This window comes from Muntiacus reevesi, chromosome 1 (assembly GCF_963930625.1).
Source record: "Muntiacus reevesi chromosome 1, mMunRee1.1, whole genome shotgun sequence".
NCBI classification, from domain to species: Eukaryota; Metazoa; Chordata; class Mammalia; order Artiodactyla; family Cervidae; genus Muntiacus; species Muntiacus reevesi.
The window spans coordinates 271,710,398-271,724,882 of record NC_089249.1 but is presented as its reverse complement, the minus strand read 5'-3'; positions in this window follow the sequence as shown (position 1 = coordinate 271,724,882).

The window sequence follows — 14,485 nt, the reverse complement described above, 5'->3', positions numbered from 1 at the left end:
GACTGAACCATCATTTGCAGAGCAACTACTAAGGATAAGATACTTGGGACTCTGAGAGATAAAAACATGAATGGGAAATAAGCCCAGAGCATAAAAATGACCAGTCCAGGAGGTCTAGCATCCAAATAATAGATAGACAGAAGTCCTACAAAGGGAGAACAAGAAATATTGATGGGAAGGAAATGAGTTTCTAGATTGTCCTTCAGATTTCCTGATGGGCATGAGTTTTCAGATTGAAAGATATATGTAATGCCCAGTACAGTGGACACCAAGGTTCTTCACTGTGAAATTTCAGGATACTGGGGATAATTCTCAAAAGAAAATGTAAGGCCTCCAGAAAGAAAAAATAACAAACAACAGGAATCATAAATAACTCTGAACTCCTCAACAAAACTTTTGCCAGTAGTATGACATTAGAGCAATGTTTACAGTTTTCCAAGGAAAATTATTTTTTCCAGTGTGAAATTACACATCCAACTAAATTCTTACTGAAATGTGAGGGTAGATCTAAGGTATTTTCAGATATGTGCCCTTTTCCAGGACTATATTTTAAACAGTACTCTATAAACACAAGGGAAAATAACAAGAAGAGAGAAGAGATAGAATCCAGGAAACAGGCTCCAACTTAAGATGATGGTGGAGAGAACTTCTGATGATGAAGAACGTTTCCCAGATGCATCAGGTACAAAGAGAGTCCCATCCCAAGAGGACAGACCAGGAGGGCTCTGGAAGAACATCCCCAGGAAGATGAGACAGACAGATGTGTTGATGATAAACATATAGAAAAGTAATATGGTGATTAACATATAGAAAAGTGATAAACATATAGAAAAGTAAGCAGAGAACACACATGACAGAGTGCAGAAGAAGGGGAAAATAAATCACAGTAAACAATATGCCTCAGAGGTGAAAAGACTTTACATGAAATACTGAAAGATAAGAAGGTGGAGAAGCTGGAGATGGGACAGACTCCTCATTTCATAATGAACCCAGCAGAAAATAGTCAATCTAACTATGTGTATAACTTGATACACATAAAGTGCCAGATATTTTTAAAGATACTTATGCACAATTCATCACAATTTACCTAGGAGTCTAGGTCTAGGGCACGGTTGAATTTTTTAAATAGCATATGATCCAATTAATCAGCAAAGAGAAATGCTTTTGAGGGTCTCTGCTGGCCTACCTGTTTTGATCAGTGATATAATCCTTGTGTCCCTGTGTTTTTAGACCAGAATCCTTCTTTATGTGAACATGATAACCTGTACAAGCTCTAGATATTCTGAGTTTCCCGGTTTATCTTTCCAAAAGGGACTAAATGCTCTAAGAGCTTCAAGAATTTAAACACTGTTAGAAGCACATCCACTTTTCGCCTTTTCATACTGTTTATGTGGTTCTTGCAGCAAGAATACTAGAGCGGTTTGCAATTCCCTTCTCCAGTTGACCACGTTTTGTCAGAACTCTCCACTATGACCCACCTTTCTCAGGTGGCCCTGCAAAGCATGGCTCATAGCTTCACTGATTTACACAAGCCTCTTTGCATGCATCCTGACTCAATGGACATAAATTTAAGCAAATTCTGGGCAACAGAGGAGGACAGAGAAGCTGACATGTTGCAGCCCATGGGATCGCAGAGGGTCGGACATGACTTAGCAACTGAACAACAGAAACATACCCAAACATTCTCAGCTTGTTCTGCTCTTGAAAAGGCAAAAGCACTTCTTATAGTCCCAAGGATTCATGTAAGGATGTCATGGTCGAGAGAGCCGGGAAACTGTTTCTAAGCACTATGCCTGGTACTTGGTGAAAGCATAATCATATGTTGCATGAGTGAATGAGCACATGAATACATGAATGAGTGAAATATAGCAAGTTCTTCTGAGAGAGCTGACAGGATGGTCTGCATATGCCAGAGTAAAACTTTCACTTCTCCTTTAAATCCAGCAAGGGAAGGACTCAGGTGAAGTTATAAGCCCAAGGGACATAATTAGAAACATTCTATGCACAAATTTCCCATTCCATTTGGAATTAAACCTAGGCCTTTAAGATTGATAGCACCCCCACCCATTAATACACTCTCTGTAACATATCCAGTGGCACAGATAGAGCAATGGTTTTCAAAATTATGTTCTTTACAGAGGTACTCTTATTCCATGAAGATACTCCAGACAGATGCCCAGAGTTGCTTCCTGGTCCCTCTTCTCTGCTTAGTCAGGGTGACCCTGCTTTTACCATTTTTTACATATGAGAGTTCCATCCCACAGGACATCTCTACCACTTCCAATGTCTGAAACCACTGATGCAGAAATGTGCTGCTCTAGCAGAGCAGCGTCCTACTTCTTGTGTATTTTCTGGAGAGGCTGGAACAGAAATGCAGTCTCACTGCACAGTGACAGCAAGGGAGCAGATTTAATTAGAACCGCAAAGAGATGTGGGCCCGTCAGCTGACACCTGGGTTTTATAAACAAGTGCGTAAGTACCAGCGCACACATACACCTGATTAGGCACCCAGTGGGTAAAGCACATCCTTTTTTATCAGTACATAAATCTAATGTTTATCACAAGTCCACAATGCTGTCTAAATGAACAAAACCTGATCAAATACAAGTAATTTGTACTTGTTCCCAAGAACATAGTAAAGCTATTGCTCAGCTATTTTAAGTCCAAACTTGGGCAATTATAAGACTCTGCCTTTCTCTGTTTTCTCCCCTGAATGACACAGAAATTTCAAAGAGGGCTTGACAGGGTGTGCGGGTGTGTGGTCAACAGGCATTCTCTATTCTTTGCTGGCATCAGCTGCTATTTAAATTGTCTTGCCTACCCTTTGGAAATTGGACGTTATGCCCATGACTTCTGCTACTACTGCCTGAGCTCCTAACAAGGGTTCAAGCTTCTTAGAGTTCATTGGTCCTCTCAACCACTTCCAAGCCCCCTTGGGGCTGCAAACTTTCAGCTGTCACCATATGGCTGGAAGCCTGAGAGAAACTCAAAGAGGTATCTTATGCCTTCTCATGACTTAGCTCATTTATTTTATTCCTCTCTTGACACTGTCCAGTGAAATGCATACACAAGGCTTCTGCCACCATGAATTCTCAAATGAAAATCAGGCATCACTGCATTCTGTCCAATCTGTTACTTAGCCAACACACACTCCAGAATGATTGGTTGCTCTGATTGGCTATCTCTTCTAATTGGCCAATCGCTGTGCTATTCTGGTTGTTAAACACCTAGAATGATGACTATACTCTCAAATCTCTGAAACGACAGGAAGCTCAGTCACCTCCTTTCTCTCCTAGATGTTGGGACTGGAGCTGAAGTCTCATGTCTGTATTCTGCTGTTGCTTTTTCTTCAAGGTAACTATTTCCCCTAGCCTAGATAACCTTTATCTAGTCCCTAGGATAGGACACTGTGACTTGTTCCCTGATTTCTTTCCATTCTATTGTCTACAGCACAAAGCTTATGTCCAAATTCCTTTGGGGCTTGGCCTCTTGCAGCTCAAAGGAAACTTGAATATCAATACCCTTGTCTTTATAGATTATTTTCTCTGTAGTGAGGGTGAGATTTTATGTTTAGAGATTCAAAATGAAGCACTGACTGCTTTTTCTCTTTTTGTATTCTTGGTATTAAAGCCCACATGTTCTCTGAAGCAATGCTTGCTACTGACTGCATAGGAGAGGAAGTCACCAGTAGTTACTTGCTCAGCTGTGTCCGACTCTTTGTGACCCCGTGAACTGTAGCCCTCCAGTCTCCTCTGTCCATGGAATTCTCCAGACAAGACTACTGGAGTGGGTAGTCATTCCCTTCTCCAGGGGATTTTCCCAACTCAAGGATCGAACCTGGGTCTCCTGCATTGCAGGCAGATTCTTTACTGTCTGAGGCACCAGGGAAGCCCCAGAGAGGAGGTTGGACCCTGGCTAATATCTCAAAATTTGATCTTGCCACACCAGTAAGAGTGATGGGCCTATCCAGTCCTTTTTTTTTTTTTTCCAAATACAGAAGAAGGCCAAGAAATCAGAGAGAAGCAATGGGCCATGGTACCCTTCAAAGTCCTGTTAACAGTAGAGAAGTTTATAATGTGACTCAGGGTCATGAGTAAATGGTTCCTGCACCACAGTAAAGAGTCAAGGTAACAACAGAAGGATGGCTTTCTTATACAGACTCAATGAAGGGTTCCGGCAGGGAGGGAATCTGATGCTTTTTCAGACACAAAATTATTTTGCAATTCCAAATAGAATCCCAGTACCCTTTACACCGTACCCTGATATCACACACAATAATGAGACTTCGGTTCAGTTTTTCTCAGAACCCAGGATGCTTCTTTTCACTTTACGAAAACTGAATCATATACTACACATTCTGCTTATTAATTTATAAAACAGGCTGTGACTAGACCTATCTATGGAGAACCACTAAATACACATAAGTGGAAGACTCCCACAGGGAAGTTGTGGAATCAAGCAGATCACAAAGGTGTGTCATCGTAAGCATCTCTGTACCTAGAACCTGGACATAGCCAGGTGGTAGGACTGCTAAGTACCTTACACAGTAGAACAAGTTGTTTCTGGGCAATGAAATGACCTGGAAGTATAAAAGCAAACAAGCCCGACCACTCTTTGTCCTGGGCCTCTCAGACTTGTCAGATTTCTCACCTGCTCAAGCTGCGAACCACCGGCTTCTCCCTGGAGGAAGAAGAGGAACACTAGAGGCTATGCTTGGTCAGAGGTATCCTAGTCAATAGCGTTCTCATGCCCTTTTGATGCTGGATACAGCTGTGAATAGAACCAGTGGTGCCTGTGAGTTCTCCCTCGTTTTTGTAAAAAAAAGAAACGGGAGTATAATTGCTTGGCAATGCGGTGCTAGCTTCTGCAGCACAACGGTGTGAGTGGGCTCTGTGGAACACGTGGCCCCTCCCTCCGGCCTCCCTCCCCCTCTGCATCCGTCCTCCAGGTGGGCGCAGAGCACCGAGCTGGGCTCCTTGTGCTAACAGCAGCTTCCCGCTAGCGATCTACGGGGCTTCCCGCATAGCGCAGTCGATAAAGAATCCAGAATCCGCCTGCAATGCCAGAGACCCGGGTGCAATTCCTGGGTCCGGAAGATCCCCTGGAGAAGGAAGTGGCAGCCCACTCCAGTATGCTTGCCTGGAGAATCCCATGGACGGAGGAGCCTGGCGGGCCGCAAAGAGTCGGACACGGCTGAGCGACTAAACCACCACCTCCAGTGTACATACATGAGTGCTACTCTCTCGGCGTGGCCCAGCCTCTCCTTTTCCCGCCGCGCCCATGTGTATTTCCGTCATTTTTGAACCCAGTCTTCTCATATCTGGGCCAAAGACCCTGTGATTTGGGGCAGATTGCTTCATCTCCCCGAGCCTCAATTTCATCTATGAAATGGATAATAACGATAGCATCCCTATAAATTTTGGGAACTTAGCAAAGTGTGAGGCCAGAGAAAGTGCTTTGTTAGGTACTATTACTAATACTATTAACCTGTCATTTTCCACATGGAATTTGGTATGTTACTACGTCAATAACTATTCATTGGCATAATCCTTTAATGGCTGAATAATCTTCCATTTTACAAGAGCCCCCCTTGGACAGAGGGGCCTGGTGGGCTACAGTTCATCAGGTTGCAGAGTCTACCACAACTAAAGTGACTGAGCATGCACATGTGCATGGTTTATTTAACTAGTCAAATATTAGGGGTTATTGAGACTGTGTTGTCTATTATCCTTTTAGGTAAAGTTAGCTGATTAAATATATGTATCTATATGCACTCCCTCCCCAAACCTCTCAAAAACTACAGGGAAGGGATTTTTTTAACGGCACAAACTCATTGGAAGCAGGAGTGGAAGCACTAACAATAGAATTATGGAAGCAGAAAAATAAATAATTAAGCACACCCAAGAAAATGGAGTCTTAAGTCAGCAGAAGGGAAAGCTAAGAACTAAACCTTTCTACATCTCAGAATTCCCCTAAAGCTTGGGAATCGGTGGCACCAAATAGCTATGGAAGCTGAGATGAAAAGAGACACAAAAATAAAACAAGAGACACAAAAATAAAACGGATCCCTTGAAAGTCTGGTTCAGAAGCAACCATACTCAGATCCCTTCGTCACTCTCAGAAAAACACTCATTTGCTACCTTGGCCAAAGACTGAAGGATTCCTCCCTAGAGAGAGTAAAACTGGAATTCACCAAGACACAGCACAACTAAAGGTGGGGTTTTCATATGGAACTGAGTGAGGCAAACGGATGCCAGGTTCCCCAGGATTCTTTTCCCTCTGCAGCCAGCCCTGCTCCCTCCACACTGAAGGCTGGAGGTTAGAATCTTCTCTGTGGCACCTGAACAACCCAAGAGGAAAGACTTAAAGACCCGGCATCAGAGCTTTCTCACCTCAACTATCTGCTAGGCCATCCGACGGCAAAGGTCATGGTCGCCTGTTCCCTCCACAAGGACCAGAGTTTCCAACCATCCTTTCCTTGACAAATAAAAAGGAACATTCATAAAACAAAAAGTATCTCTTGGAAATTAACAATATGATGGCAAAAATGAAAATGAAGAACTCAGTGGAAGAGTTGGAATATAAGAAAAATTTCCAGAACTAGTAGTAAAAAAAAAAAAAAAAAAAAAGATTGCAAACAAGAAACGATTTTTTTTTATCTATTTCAGAAAATTATTTGGTGAAAATATTTGAAAGAAAGATTTTAAACTATATAAGCCAACAGATTTCATAGTATTGGATAAAATCAGAAAAGAATTCAATTCCCCAAAGGTTTTGTACCTTTAAAATATAGAAAACAGGAAAAGTTTATTCTCAAGTGCCAGAACATTTAGGTAGACAGCAAGTACTGGAACTCAATTAGTGATCTTTCTAAATTAAGTAAATTTGATGCCTAGCAGCTGCAAAGTTAAAAATCTTTTACATGAGGCACATTGGCAAATCATGATTTCAAGGCACCTATTTTCAATGAGAACTTAAAAGGCCTAAGCCAAAAATGAGGACCAGGGCAAAGAACAGCCTCTTTATGTAAATCTTTCCAGCTAATCTTCACAAGCTCCAGAAAGGGTGAGGTAGAGTAAACGAACTCTCAGTTCCTGTGGCTGCTTCTAGGACTACTTGGATTCAGCCATGAGAAATTACTGACCAGCAGATGCAACTTGCCTTTTACGTTTATTCTTTGTATTGCTAAGATTCACATGGAATGTCCTTGCAGTTCCACATACTGTTCGGTGCTCAGAGTATTTTGACAAGATCAAGTATACCCTAGCAAAATGAAACGGAAAATTGTGGCAATTAAGAAGAAATCCTAGACCAAGTATTTAACTTTCCCTAAAATATACAGGAATTGAGGGTAAAATGTTCTAAAATTATCTGCTTTAGTTTATTTCTAATCTTAATCTGTGCCTCAGCCTTGCAGAGGGAGGCAGAAAGCTGCAACTGTCAAGTGAATCTGACACAGGTATATTAATAACTATCCCTTGATACTCAGGAGAATTCCTAGTGAAACTGCTAGGTGGTATTTGGTGGGATGGGGGGGCTCCAAGGAGCTCTGATTTGTTGTTGTTGTTGTTATGTTTCAGTGCAGAAAGAATTCAACAAGAGGCAAAGTGATAGATAAGAAGTGATTTACTGGATAGATTAGGATTCTTGTGAGTTTTACAAGCAGGCATATGTGAGGGTCCCTTGCCCTGAGAACTTAGGGGGCCACAGTTTTATAATCAAAGGAAAAATGGGGAGGGGGGAGAAGGCCATCTTCTTCCTCATTTTTGAGTGGACATCATGCTTCCATCATCAGTTCCTCTTCCACATTGGGCAGGGGGGTTTTCTTGTCCTTACATGATCAAGTTGGGACTGTCATGGTGTAATGGAAAGTGAAGGGGAAGTCACTCAGTCGTGTCTGACTCTTTGCGACCCCATGGGCTATAGTCTACCAGGCTCCTCTGTCCATGGGATTTTCCAGGCAAGAGTACTGGAGTGGGTTGCCATTATGAGTAAAAAGCCATCACACATGCTATAGATGGTAAATCAGCTCAAGTTTTAGTACACTGTCACCTTTTGTTTATATTTTTGTTTTTAGTGCACACAAAGGAGCATGTCCTAGGAATCATTAACTTATTAAGCTCACTGGGTAGGATGTGGGTCTCATACCAGCATTGTTTTATTATTTAAGGGCATTTGTTATATTTCCATTAAACTGTTTTGTTGCTAAGTAAGCCTTCTTGGTTTTCAGTTAAGCAAACCTGCTTTTTATTTTGAGTAATCATTAACTTACAGGGGTTTCCCATATTTTCTTTTTACTTACTATCCCCTAGTCAGATTGACTATTTAGCCACTTACTTTGTCCCTTTACTCTGTCCCTATCACTGGCATCCCCTTCACAGACCTTGCCATGACAAAGAGGCTTGCACAATTCAATGAAGCTATGAGCCATGCCATGCTCATAAGATCATAGCACCCAGTCCCATCACTTCATGGCAAATGGAAGGGAGAAAAGTGGAAGCAGTGACAGATTTTATTTTATCAGACTCCAATATCACTGCAGACAGTGACTGTAGCCATGAAATTCAAGGACGCTTGCTCCTTGGAACGAAAGCTATGACAAACCTAGACAGCATATTATAAAGCAGAGGCATCACTTTACCAACAAAGATGCATATAATCAAAGGTATGGTTTTTCCAATAGTCATGTATGAATGTTAAGAGCTGGACTATAAAGAAGGCTGAGCACCAAAGAAATGATGTTTTCAAACTGTAGTGCTGGAGAACACTCTTGAGAGTCCCTTGGACTGCAAGGAGATCAAACCAGGCAATCCTAAAGGAAATCAACCCTGAATATTCACTGAAAAGACTGATGCTGAAGCTGAAAGTCCAATACTCTGGCCACCTGATTCGAAGAGCTGGCTCATTGGAAAAGACCCTGATGCTGGGAAAGATTGAGGGCAGGAGGAGAAGGAGACGACAGAGGATGAGATGGTTAGATGATAGCATCACGGAGTCAATGAACATGAATTGAGCAGACTCTGGGAGATAGCGGAGGACAGAGGAGCCTGGTATGCTTCAGTCCATGAGGTCTCAGACAGTGAGACATGACTTAGCAACTGGATAGCAGCAGCGTCAGTAGCACGCTCTGTGACACATAATTCAATCACCATCTCCAGGTGTAAGGCCATGGCAATAATGTTGTCTAAAGGCGACTTAAATGATCCTAATGGACAGAAAGAACTGAAAGCCACTGACAATCACATCTATAATTTGGGCTAAAAACACTTTGAAACTCAAGCTTTGGATCAGCTATTTATATTTCTTTCAAAGCTGGTAATTGCTAAATATCTACTTACTCTGAAGTTATCTAGATATAGTGTCCAAATAGGTGACCATACTTTGTTAAAGTGGTTTCATAGCTAGCACCTGGCTCTATTCTCTAGTTTCTCAGTCATAAAGTATAATAAGCTGGGGGTTGGAATGGGGAGAGAGGAACCCAGAATATCTTTCTTGGGATGCCTGAATGATTCGAAGCAAAATAGCAATATAAGTACGATTTCTATTGGATTGTCTGGATAACAATCCTATACCTGTGTGGGTGTGCTTAGTCGCATTGTAATGGGAAAGACTTTAAAATTTACTCTCAGGGCATTAAATTGGGGTCTAACATTGATAAGCTCAGGAAACAAACGTGCTATTTTACTCTTTGTGAGAGGGCCAGAGTCTTACAGTGATGTGAGAGCAAAATGATCACTTCGACTTAATGACTGTCTTCCTAATTGGATCCAGGGAAGTTATAGATATATATTTAATTTTTTTCCTTTGAGTAATTACTCTGTATTTTTCCCCCAGGTTCAGTGGCATTTTCTCTAGAGAGATAATAATAGAGTTAGTGTAATAGTGGAAAATAACCTCAGGCAGTCTATTTGAAAGGTGGGGGTTGGGGGTGGAGAAGCAAGCAATGAGAAGATAGAGAAGATAAGGTGATGAAGAAGACAATGGTCATGATGGCAAAAACAAAAAAAGAGGAACAAAAGGGAAGGGAGTAGGAGAAGCAACAGAGGACAGGGGCCAACACTAGTTGAGGGTCTTTCAGAGTTTTCTATGTCCTCCAAGGGTATTGGTTAAAGTTTGCAGATTCCTGGGCCCCATGTTATCCAAGAATCAGAGTGGGAAGGGGGACACCCAGCAATCTGCATTTTAGACAAGCAGCCGAGATGAGCTTTATGCAAAGGAAACTGTTTGAAAATTACTGGCCTATGATATGCCTGGTACCAATGGTCAGGGATGTTGTTCAATTTAATCCATTTATTTTTTGAGCTCCCAGTCTTTCCAGAGCAACAAAGGGTAATCATTTTTTCAGGTAATATAAACCCAGGAACATAGTGTTTCTAGGATTAATCTCAAACCATGGGCAGTTCTCTTTGCTGCAACATCAAGAAAATGACCAGAGAAGACAAAGAAGTGATCGTAATAGTTAGCCTTTACTGAGCACTGACCATGTGGCAAGCCCTGTTCTAAAAGATTTACATGACTGAGTCACCTCCAGCTCTTATGAAGAATAGCTAGTATTATTTCCCCTGGGGCACAGATAAGGAAGCTGAAGTTTCAGGTTAAGGAAACTGCTAAACAACAGTGTTAGTAAGGGCCAGGGGGACTCATACCCTCAAATGCTCAAACTGCTGCTGCTGCTGCTAAGTTGAATTCAGTCGTGTCCGACTCTGAGACCCCATAGACGGCAGCCCACCAGGCTCCACTGTCCCTGGGATTCTCCAGGCAAGAACACTGGAGTGGGTTTCCATTTCCTTCTCCAATGCAGAAAAGTGAAAAGGGAAAGTGAAGTCGCTCAGTCGTGTCCGACTCTTTGCAACCCCATGGACTGTAGCCTGCCAGGCTCCTCTGTCCATGGGATTTTCCAGGCAAGAGTACTCAAACTACAAAACATCAAAATATTCCATGCAAATGAAGATAGAAGTACTGCAAGCCTGAGTTCTCCTTTTAGCTCTATCAGATCAATTAGGCAAACTCTGGTGGACTCAGCCTATGACAGGTTACAAGTGTGTAAACTGGAATTGGTGATACTGGTGTAGTGAGAAGCTAGTAAATGTTAACTCCTTGTGAAGAGCATGCAGTCCTGTATAAATGCCAGTTGTCATTATATTCCTGTAATCACGGTGCACATGGGCCAGATCTAAACCTTCCCAGATGAAGTAAAGAAATAGAAATGAAGTGACTGTGTTATTGTTCAACCACACAGGTAGAATCACAGGCAGGTTCTAATAGCAGGAGGGCAAAATGGAGGGGTGAAGTCAAGTTTTCTAAAAGGTGCTCTTTTGACTGTTGTCTATGCATGCCTCAAGGTCTTCCTATCACTCTTGATACTGACTGTAGGATCCACTGGGCTCAAGCTTTCACAATACATTGCCATCACATTTCACACATCAAGTCAACATAGAACCTAATTTTTTTAAAGTGCCATTTTTAGAGACTGCTTGGAGGAGCAATTTTCTGGTCTTTCTAGTTCTTCCCATTAGCCTAAACTCAGCGATTATTTTCCACCATGAAATCAAATGCCAAGAGCTCAAAGAGGAAGGAGCTGGTACCCTGGTCACTCCAGCTGCATGAGTCACAGGTAACTCACTTCAGTTCAGTTCAGTTCAGTCGCTCAGTCGTGTCCGACTCTTTGCGACCCCATGAATTGCAGCACGCCAGGCCTCCCTGTCCATCACCAACTCCCAGAGTTTACTCATACTCATGCCCATTGAGTTGATGATGCCATCCAACCATCTCATCCTCTGTCGTCCCCCTCTCCTCCTGCCCCCAATCCCTCCCAGCATCAGGGTCTTTTCCAATGAGTCAACCCTTTGCATGAGGTAGCCAAAGTATTAGAGTTTCAGCTTCAGCATCAGTCCTTCCAATGAACACCCAGGACTGATCTCCTTTAGGATGAACTGGTTGGAACTCCTTGCAGTCCAAGGGACTCTCAAGAGTCTTCTCCAACACCACAGTTCAAAAGCATCAATTTTTCGGTGCTCAGGTTTCCTCACAGTCCAACTCTCACATCCATACATGACCACTGGAAAAGCCATAGCCTTGACCAGACAGACCTTTATTGGCAAAATAATGTCTCTGATTTTTAATATGCCATCTAGGTTGGTCATAACTTTCCTTCCAAGGAGTAAGCGTCTTTTAATTTCATGGCTGCAATCACCATCTGCAGTGATTTTGGAGCCCAGAAAAATAAAGTCAGCCACTGTTTCCACTGTTTCCCCATCTATTTCCCATAAAGTGATGGGACTGGATGCCATGATCTTAGTTTTCTGAATATTGAGCTTTAAGCCAACTTTTTCACTCTCCTCTTTCACTTTCATCAAGAGGCTCTTTAGTTCTTCTTCACTTTCTGCCATAAGGGTGGTGTCATCTGCATATCTGAGGTTATTGATATTTCTCCCGGCAATCTTGATTCCAGCTTGTGCTTCTTCCAGCCCAGAGTTTCTCATGATGTACTCTGCATATAAGTTAAATAAAAAGTTAACTCACTTCACTCTTCTGCAATTCAGCTTGCTGGAGCCCATCAAATCTGTCTTGCTTCTCTCAGCAGGATTACAGGAAAAATCTACTGAGAATATGCAAGACTATGATCGAAAGAAATAAGAGGAGGGGAGCATGTTGGAGTAGGAGAAGAGAAGTGAATGATGTGTGAATCGGGTGCCAGAGCCAGGAAGGTTTAAGCTCAGAAATCACACAATCCATGTGCTTCCACAACCGTACCCTGTCCTCCCCACTGGAAAAACGTTCTGATAGCAAACTATGGCATAACTAAGGTGCTATTTTCTCAATAAAAGTAACTCATTAACTTGCACTAGGTATATCACATAGCTGCATCAGGTAAGTTACCATTACAGCCCTTTTTACATATGAAAAAGAAAGCACACAAGGGTCAAAGCCATGACCAAACATCCCAAGGGAATAAAAGTGGCAGAACTGGGATTCTACCCAGACAGTCTGGCCCCAGAGCCTGCTCTTGCCTCTGCACTTACTGCTTTTCAAAAGAGTGTCCACGTCAAGTTTGGGATCTGTTTGTCAATTGCTGTCAGTTTTCCAGTCAACTCTCAATTCACCTTGCAAATAAAATTAAAGGCACTGCTTCTGCTTTTTCTAGTGATAAAGCACCAGGAAAGAAGAAACTGGATCACCAGCCACTGCCCTCCACAGACCACTTTCTCAAAGCTATTTTTCCCAGGCTTTCCCAGTGACAAGGCCACGTATTTCCCCAAGTGTGGGTGTGGCCTCACCCCAGAATCCTGATCAACCTCAAGAGTCAGAAGAACATGAATAGCCTAAATTGACTCCTTCACCTTGCTAACATCTGTTCCATCTCCCCTACCAACACCCACCCCCCCCTTCCCCCCACACACATACACACACACACAAGTCCATCTCTTTCTCAAATTTGTGGGCTGGGAAGGAACTCTTGCCACAATTATTTCTGCACCGAAATATTCTTTCTCAAATAGTAATTTTGTAGTGGAGAGTAATCTGGACAATGCCACTTAACTCAAGTGATCAGAGATAGCATCTCTAGTAATTTAGAAGTGGCTATCTGTACCTCCTGACACCAGCAATGAAAGTGACATAACATCACTTCCTGGAATGTAACTTTCTTCCTGGGATGTAACAACCCAGACCTGGCCAATACACGTGTGCTTAAGATATTGGACCTGTTGTCCTCTTCCGTGTTGAGTAAAGAGCTGTGACTGTAAAGAGCAGTGTGACCAGGTTGGACAATGGAGGAAAGAGTCTGCTGGAGGCTTCAGGGAAAAGGATACAGACACAAATGCTCAGTAGAGACAGGCAGATACCACAACTGATCGAGTAAGTCAAGCATTAAGACAAAGTTTTCTTCAATCTCTGATTCATTCTGCTATGCTTTGTTTTCCTACTTTTGACAGAGCACCAAGGATACCTAAACTTTATCATAAGGAAAAAAAAAAGTGGAGGTAAACATAATTGCAGAAATATACACTTTGCCTCAGTGTCTGATAATGGTGGGAATTCAGACCCATATTTCTTAGTCTTTTTTTTTTTTTTTATGTCTTTTTTAAGAAGCCAGAAAACCAGATTTGCATTAGACAACTTCCAACTTTAAGTGTTAGAAATCAGCTCAGAATTTTAGAGTAATGTGCTGTGGACCGATTCTACTTTCACAGACTTGTTTTCTCTTTGCAGTCAGTTAGTGGTGCTCAAAGAGGCCTGGGAAGGCAGCTGAGGACTGAGACATCTGTGCTAGGGTGAGACGCAATCTAAGATCCCCCAGCATCAGTTGTAGGATTGGTTATCTTCAGGTTATCTTTCTAGCAGAGCCACTGAAGGATAAACGACAGTAATAGATTGAACCTAACTTTTCCTTTGCTTCTCATCTCCTTCCAGTGAATGCTGGGATTAATCTGCCTGTTGTTTAGATAAACATAATCCTTGAAGGACTGCACTGAAGCTGTTGTAA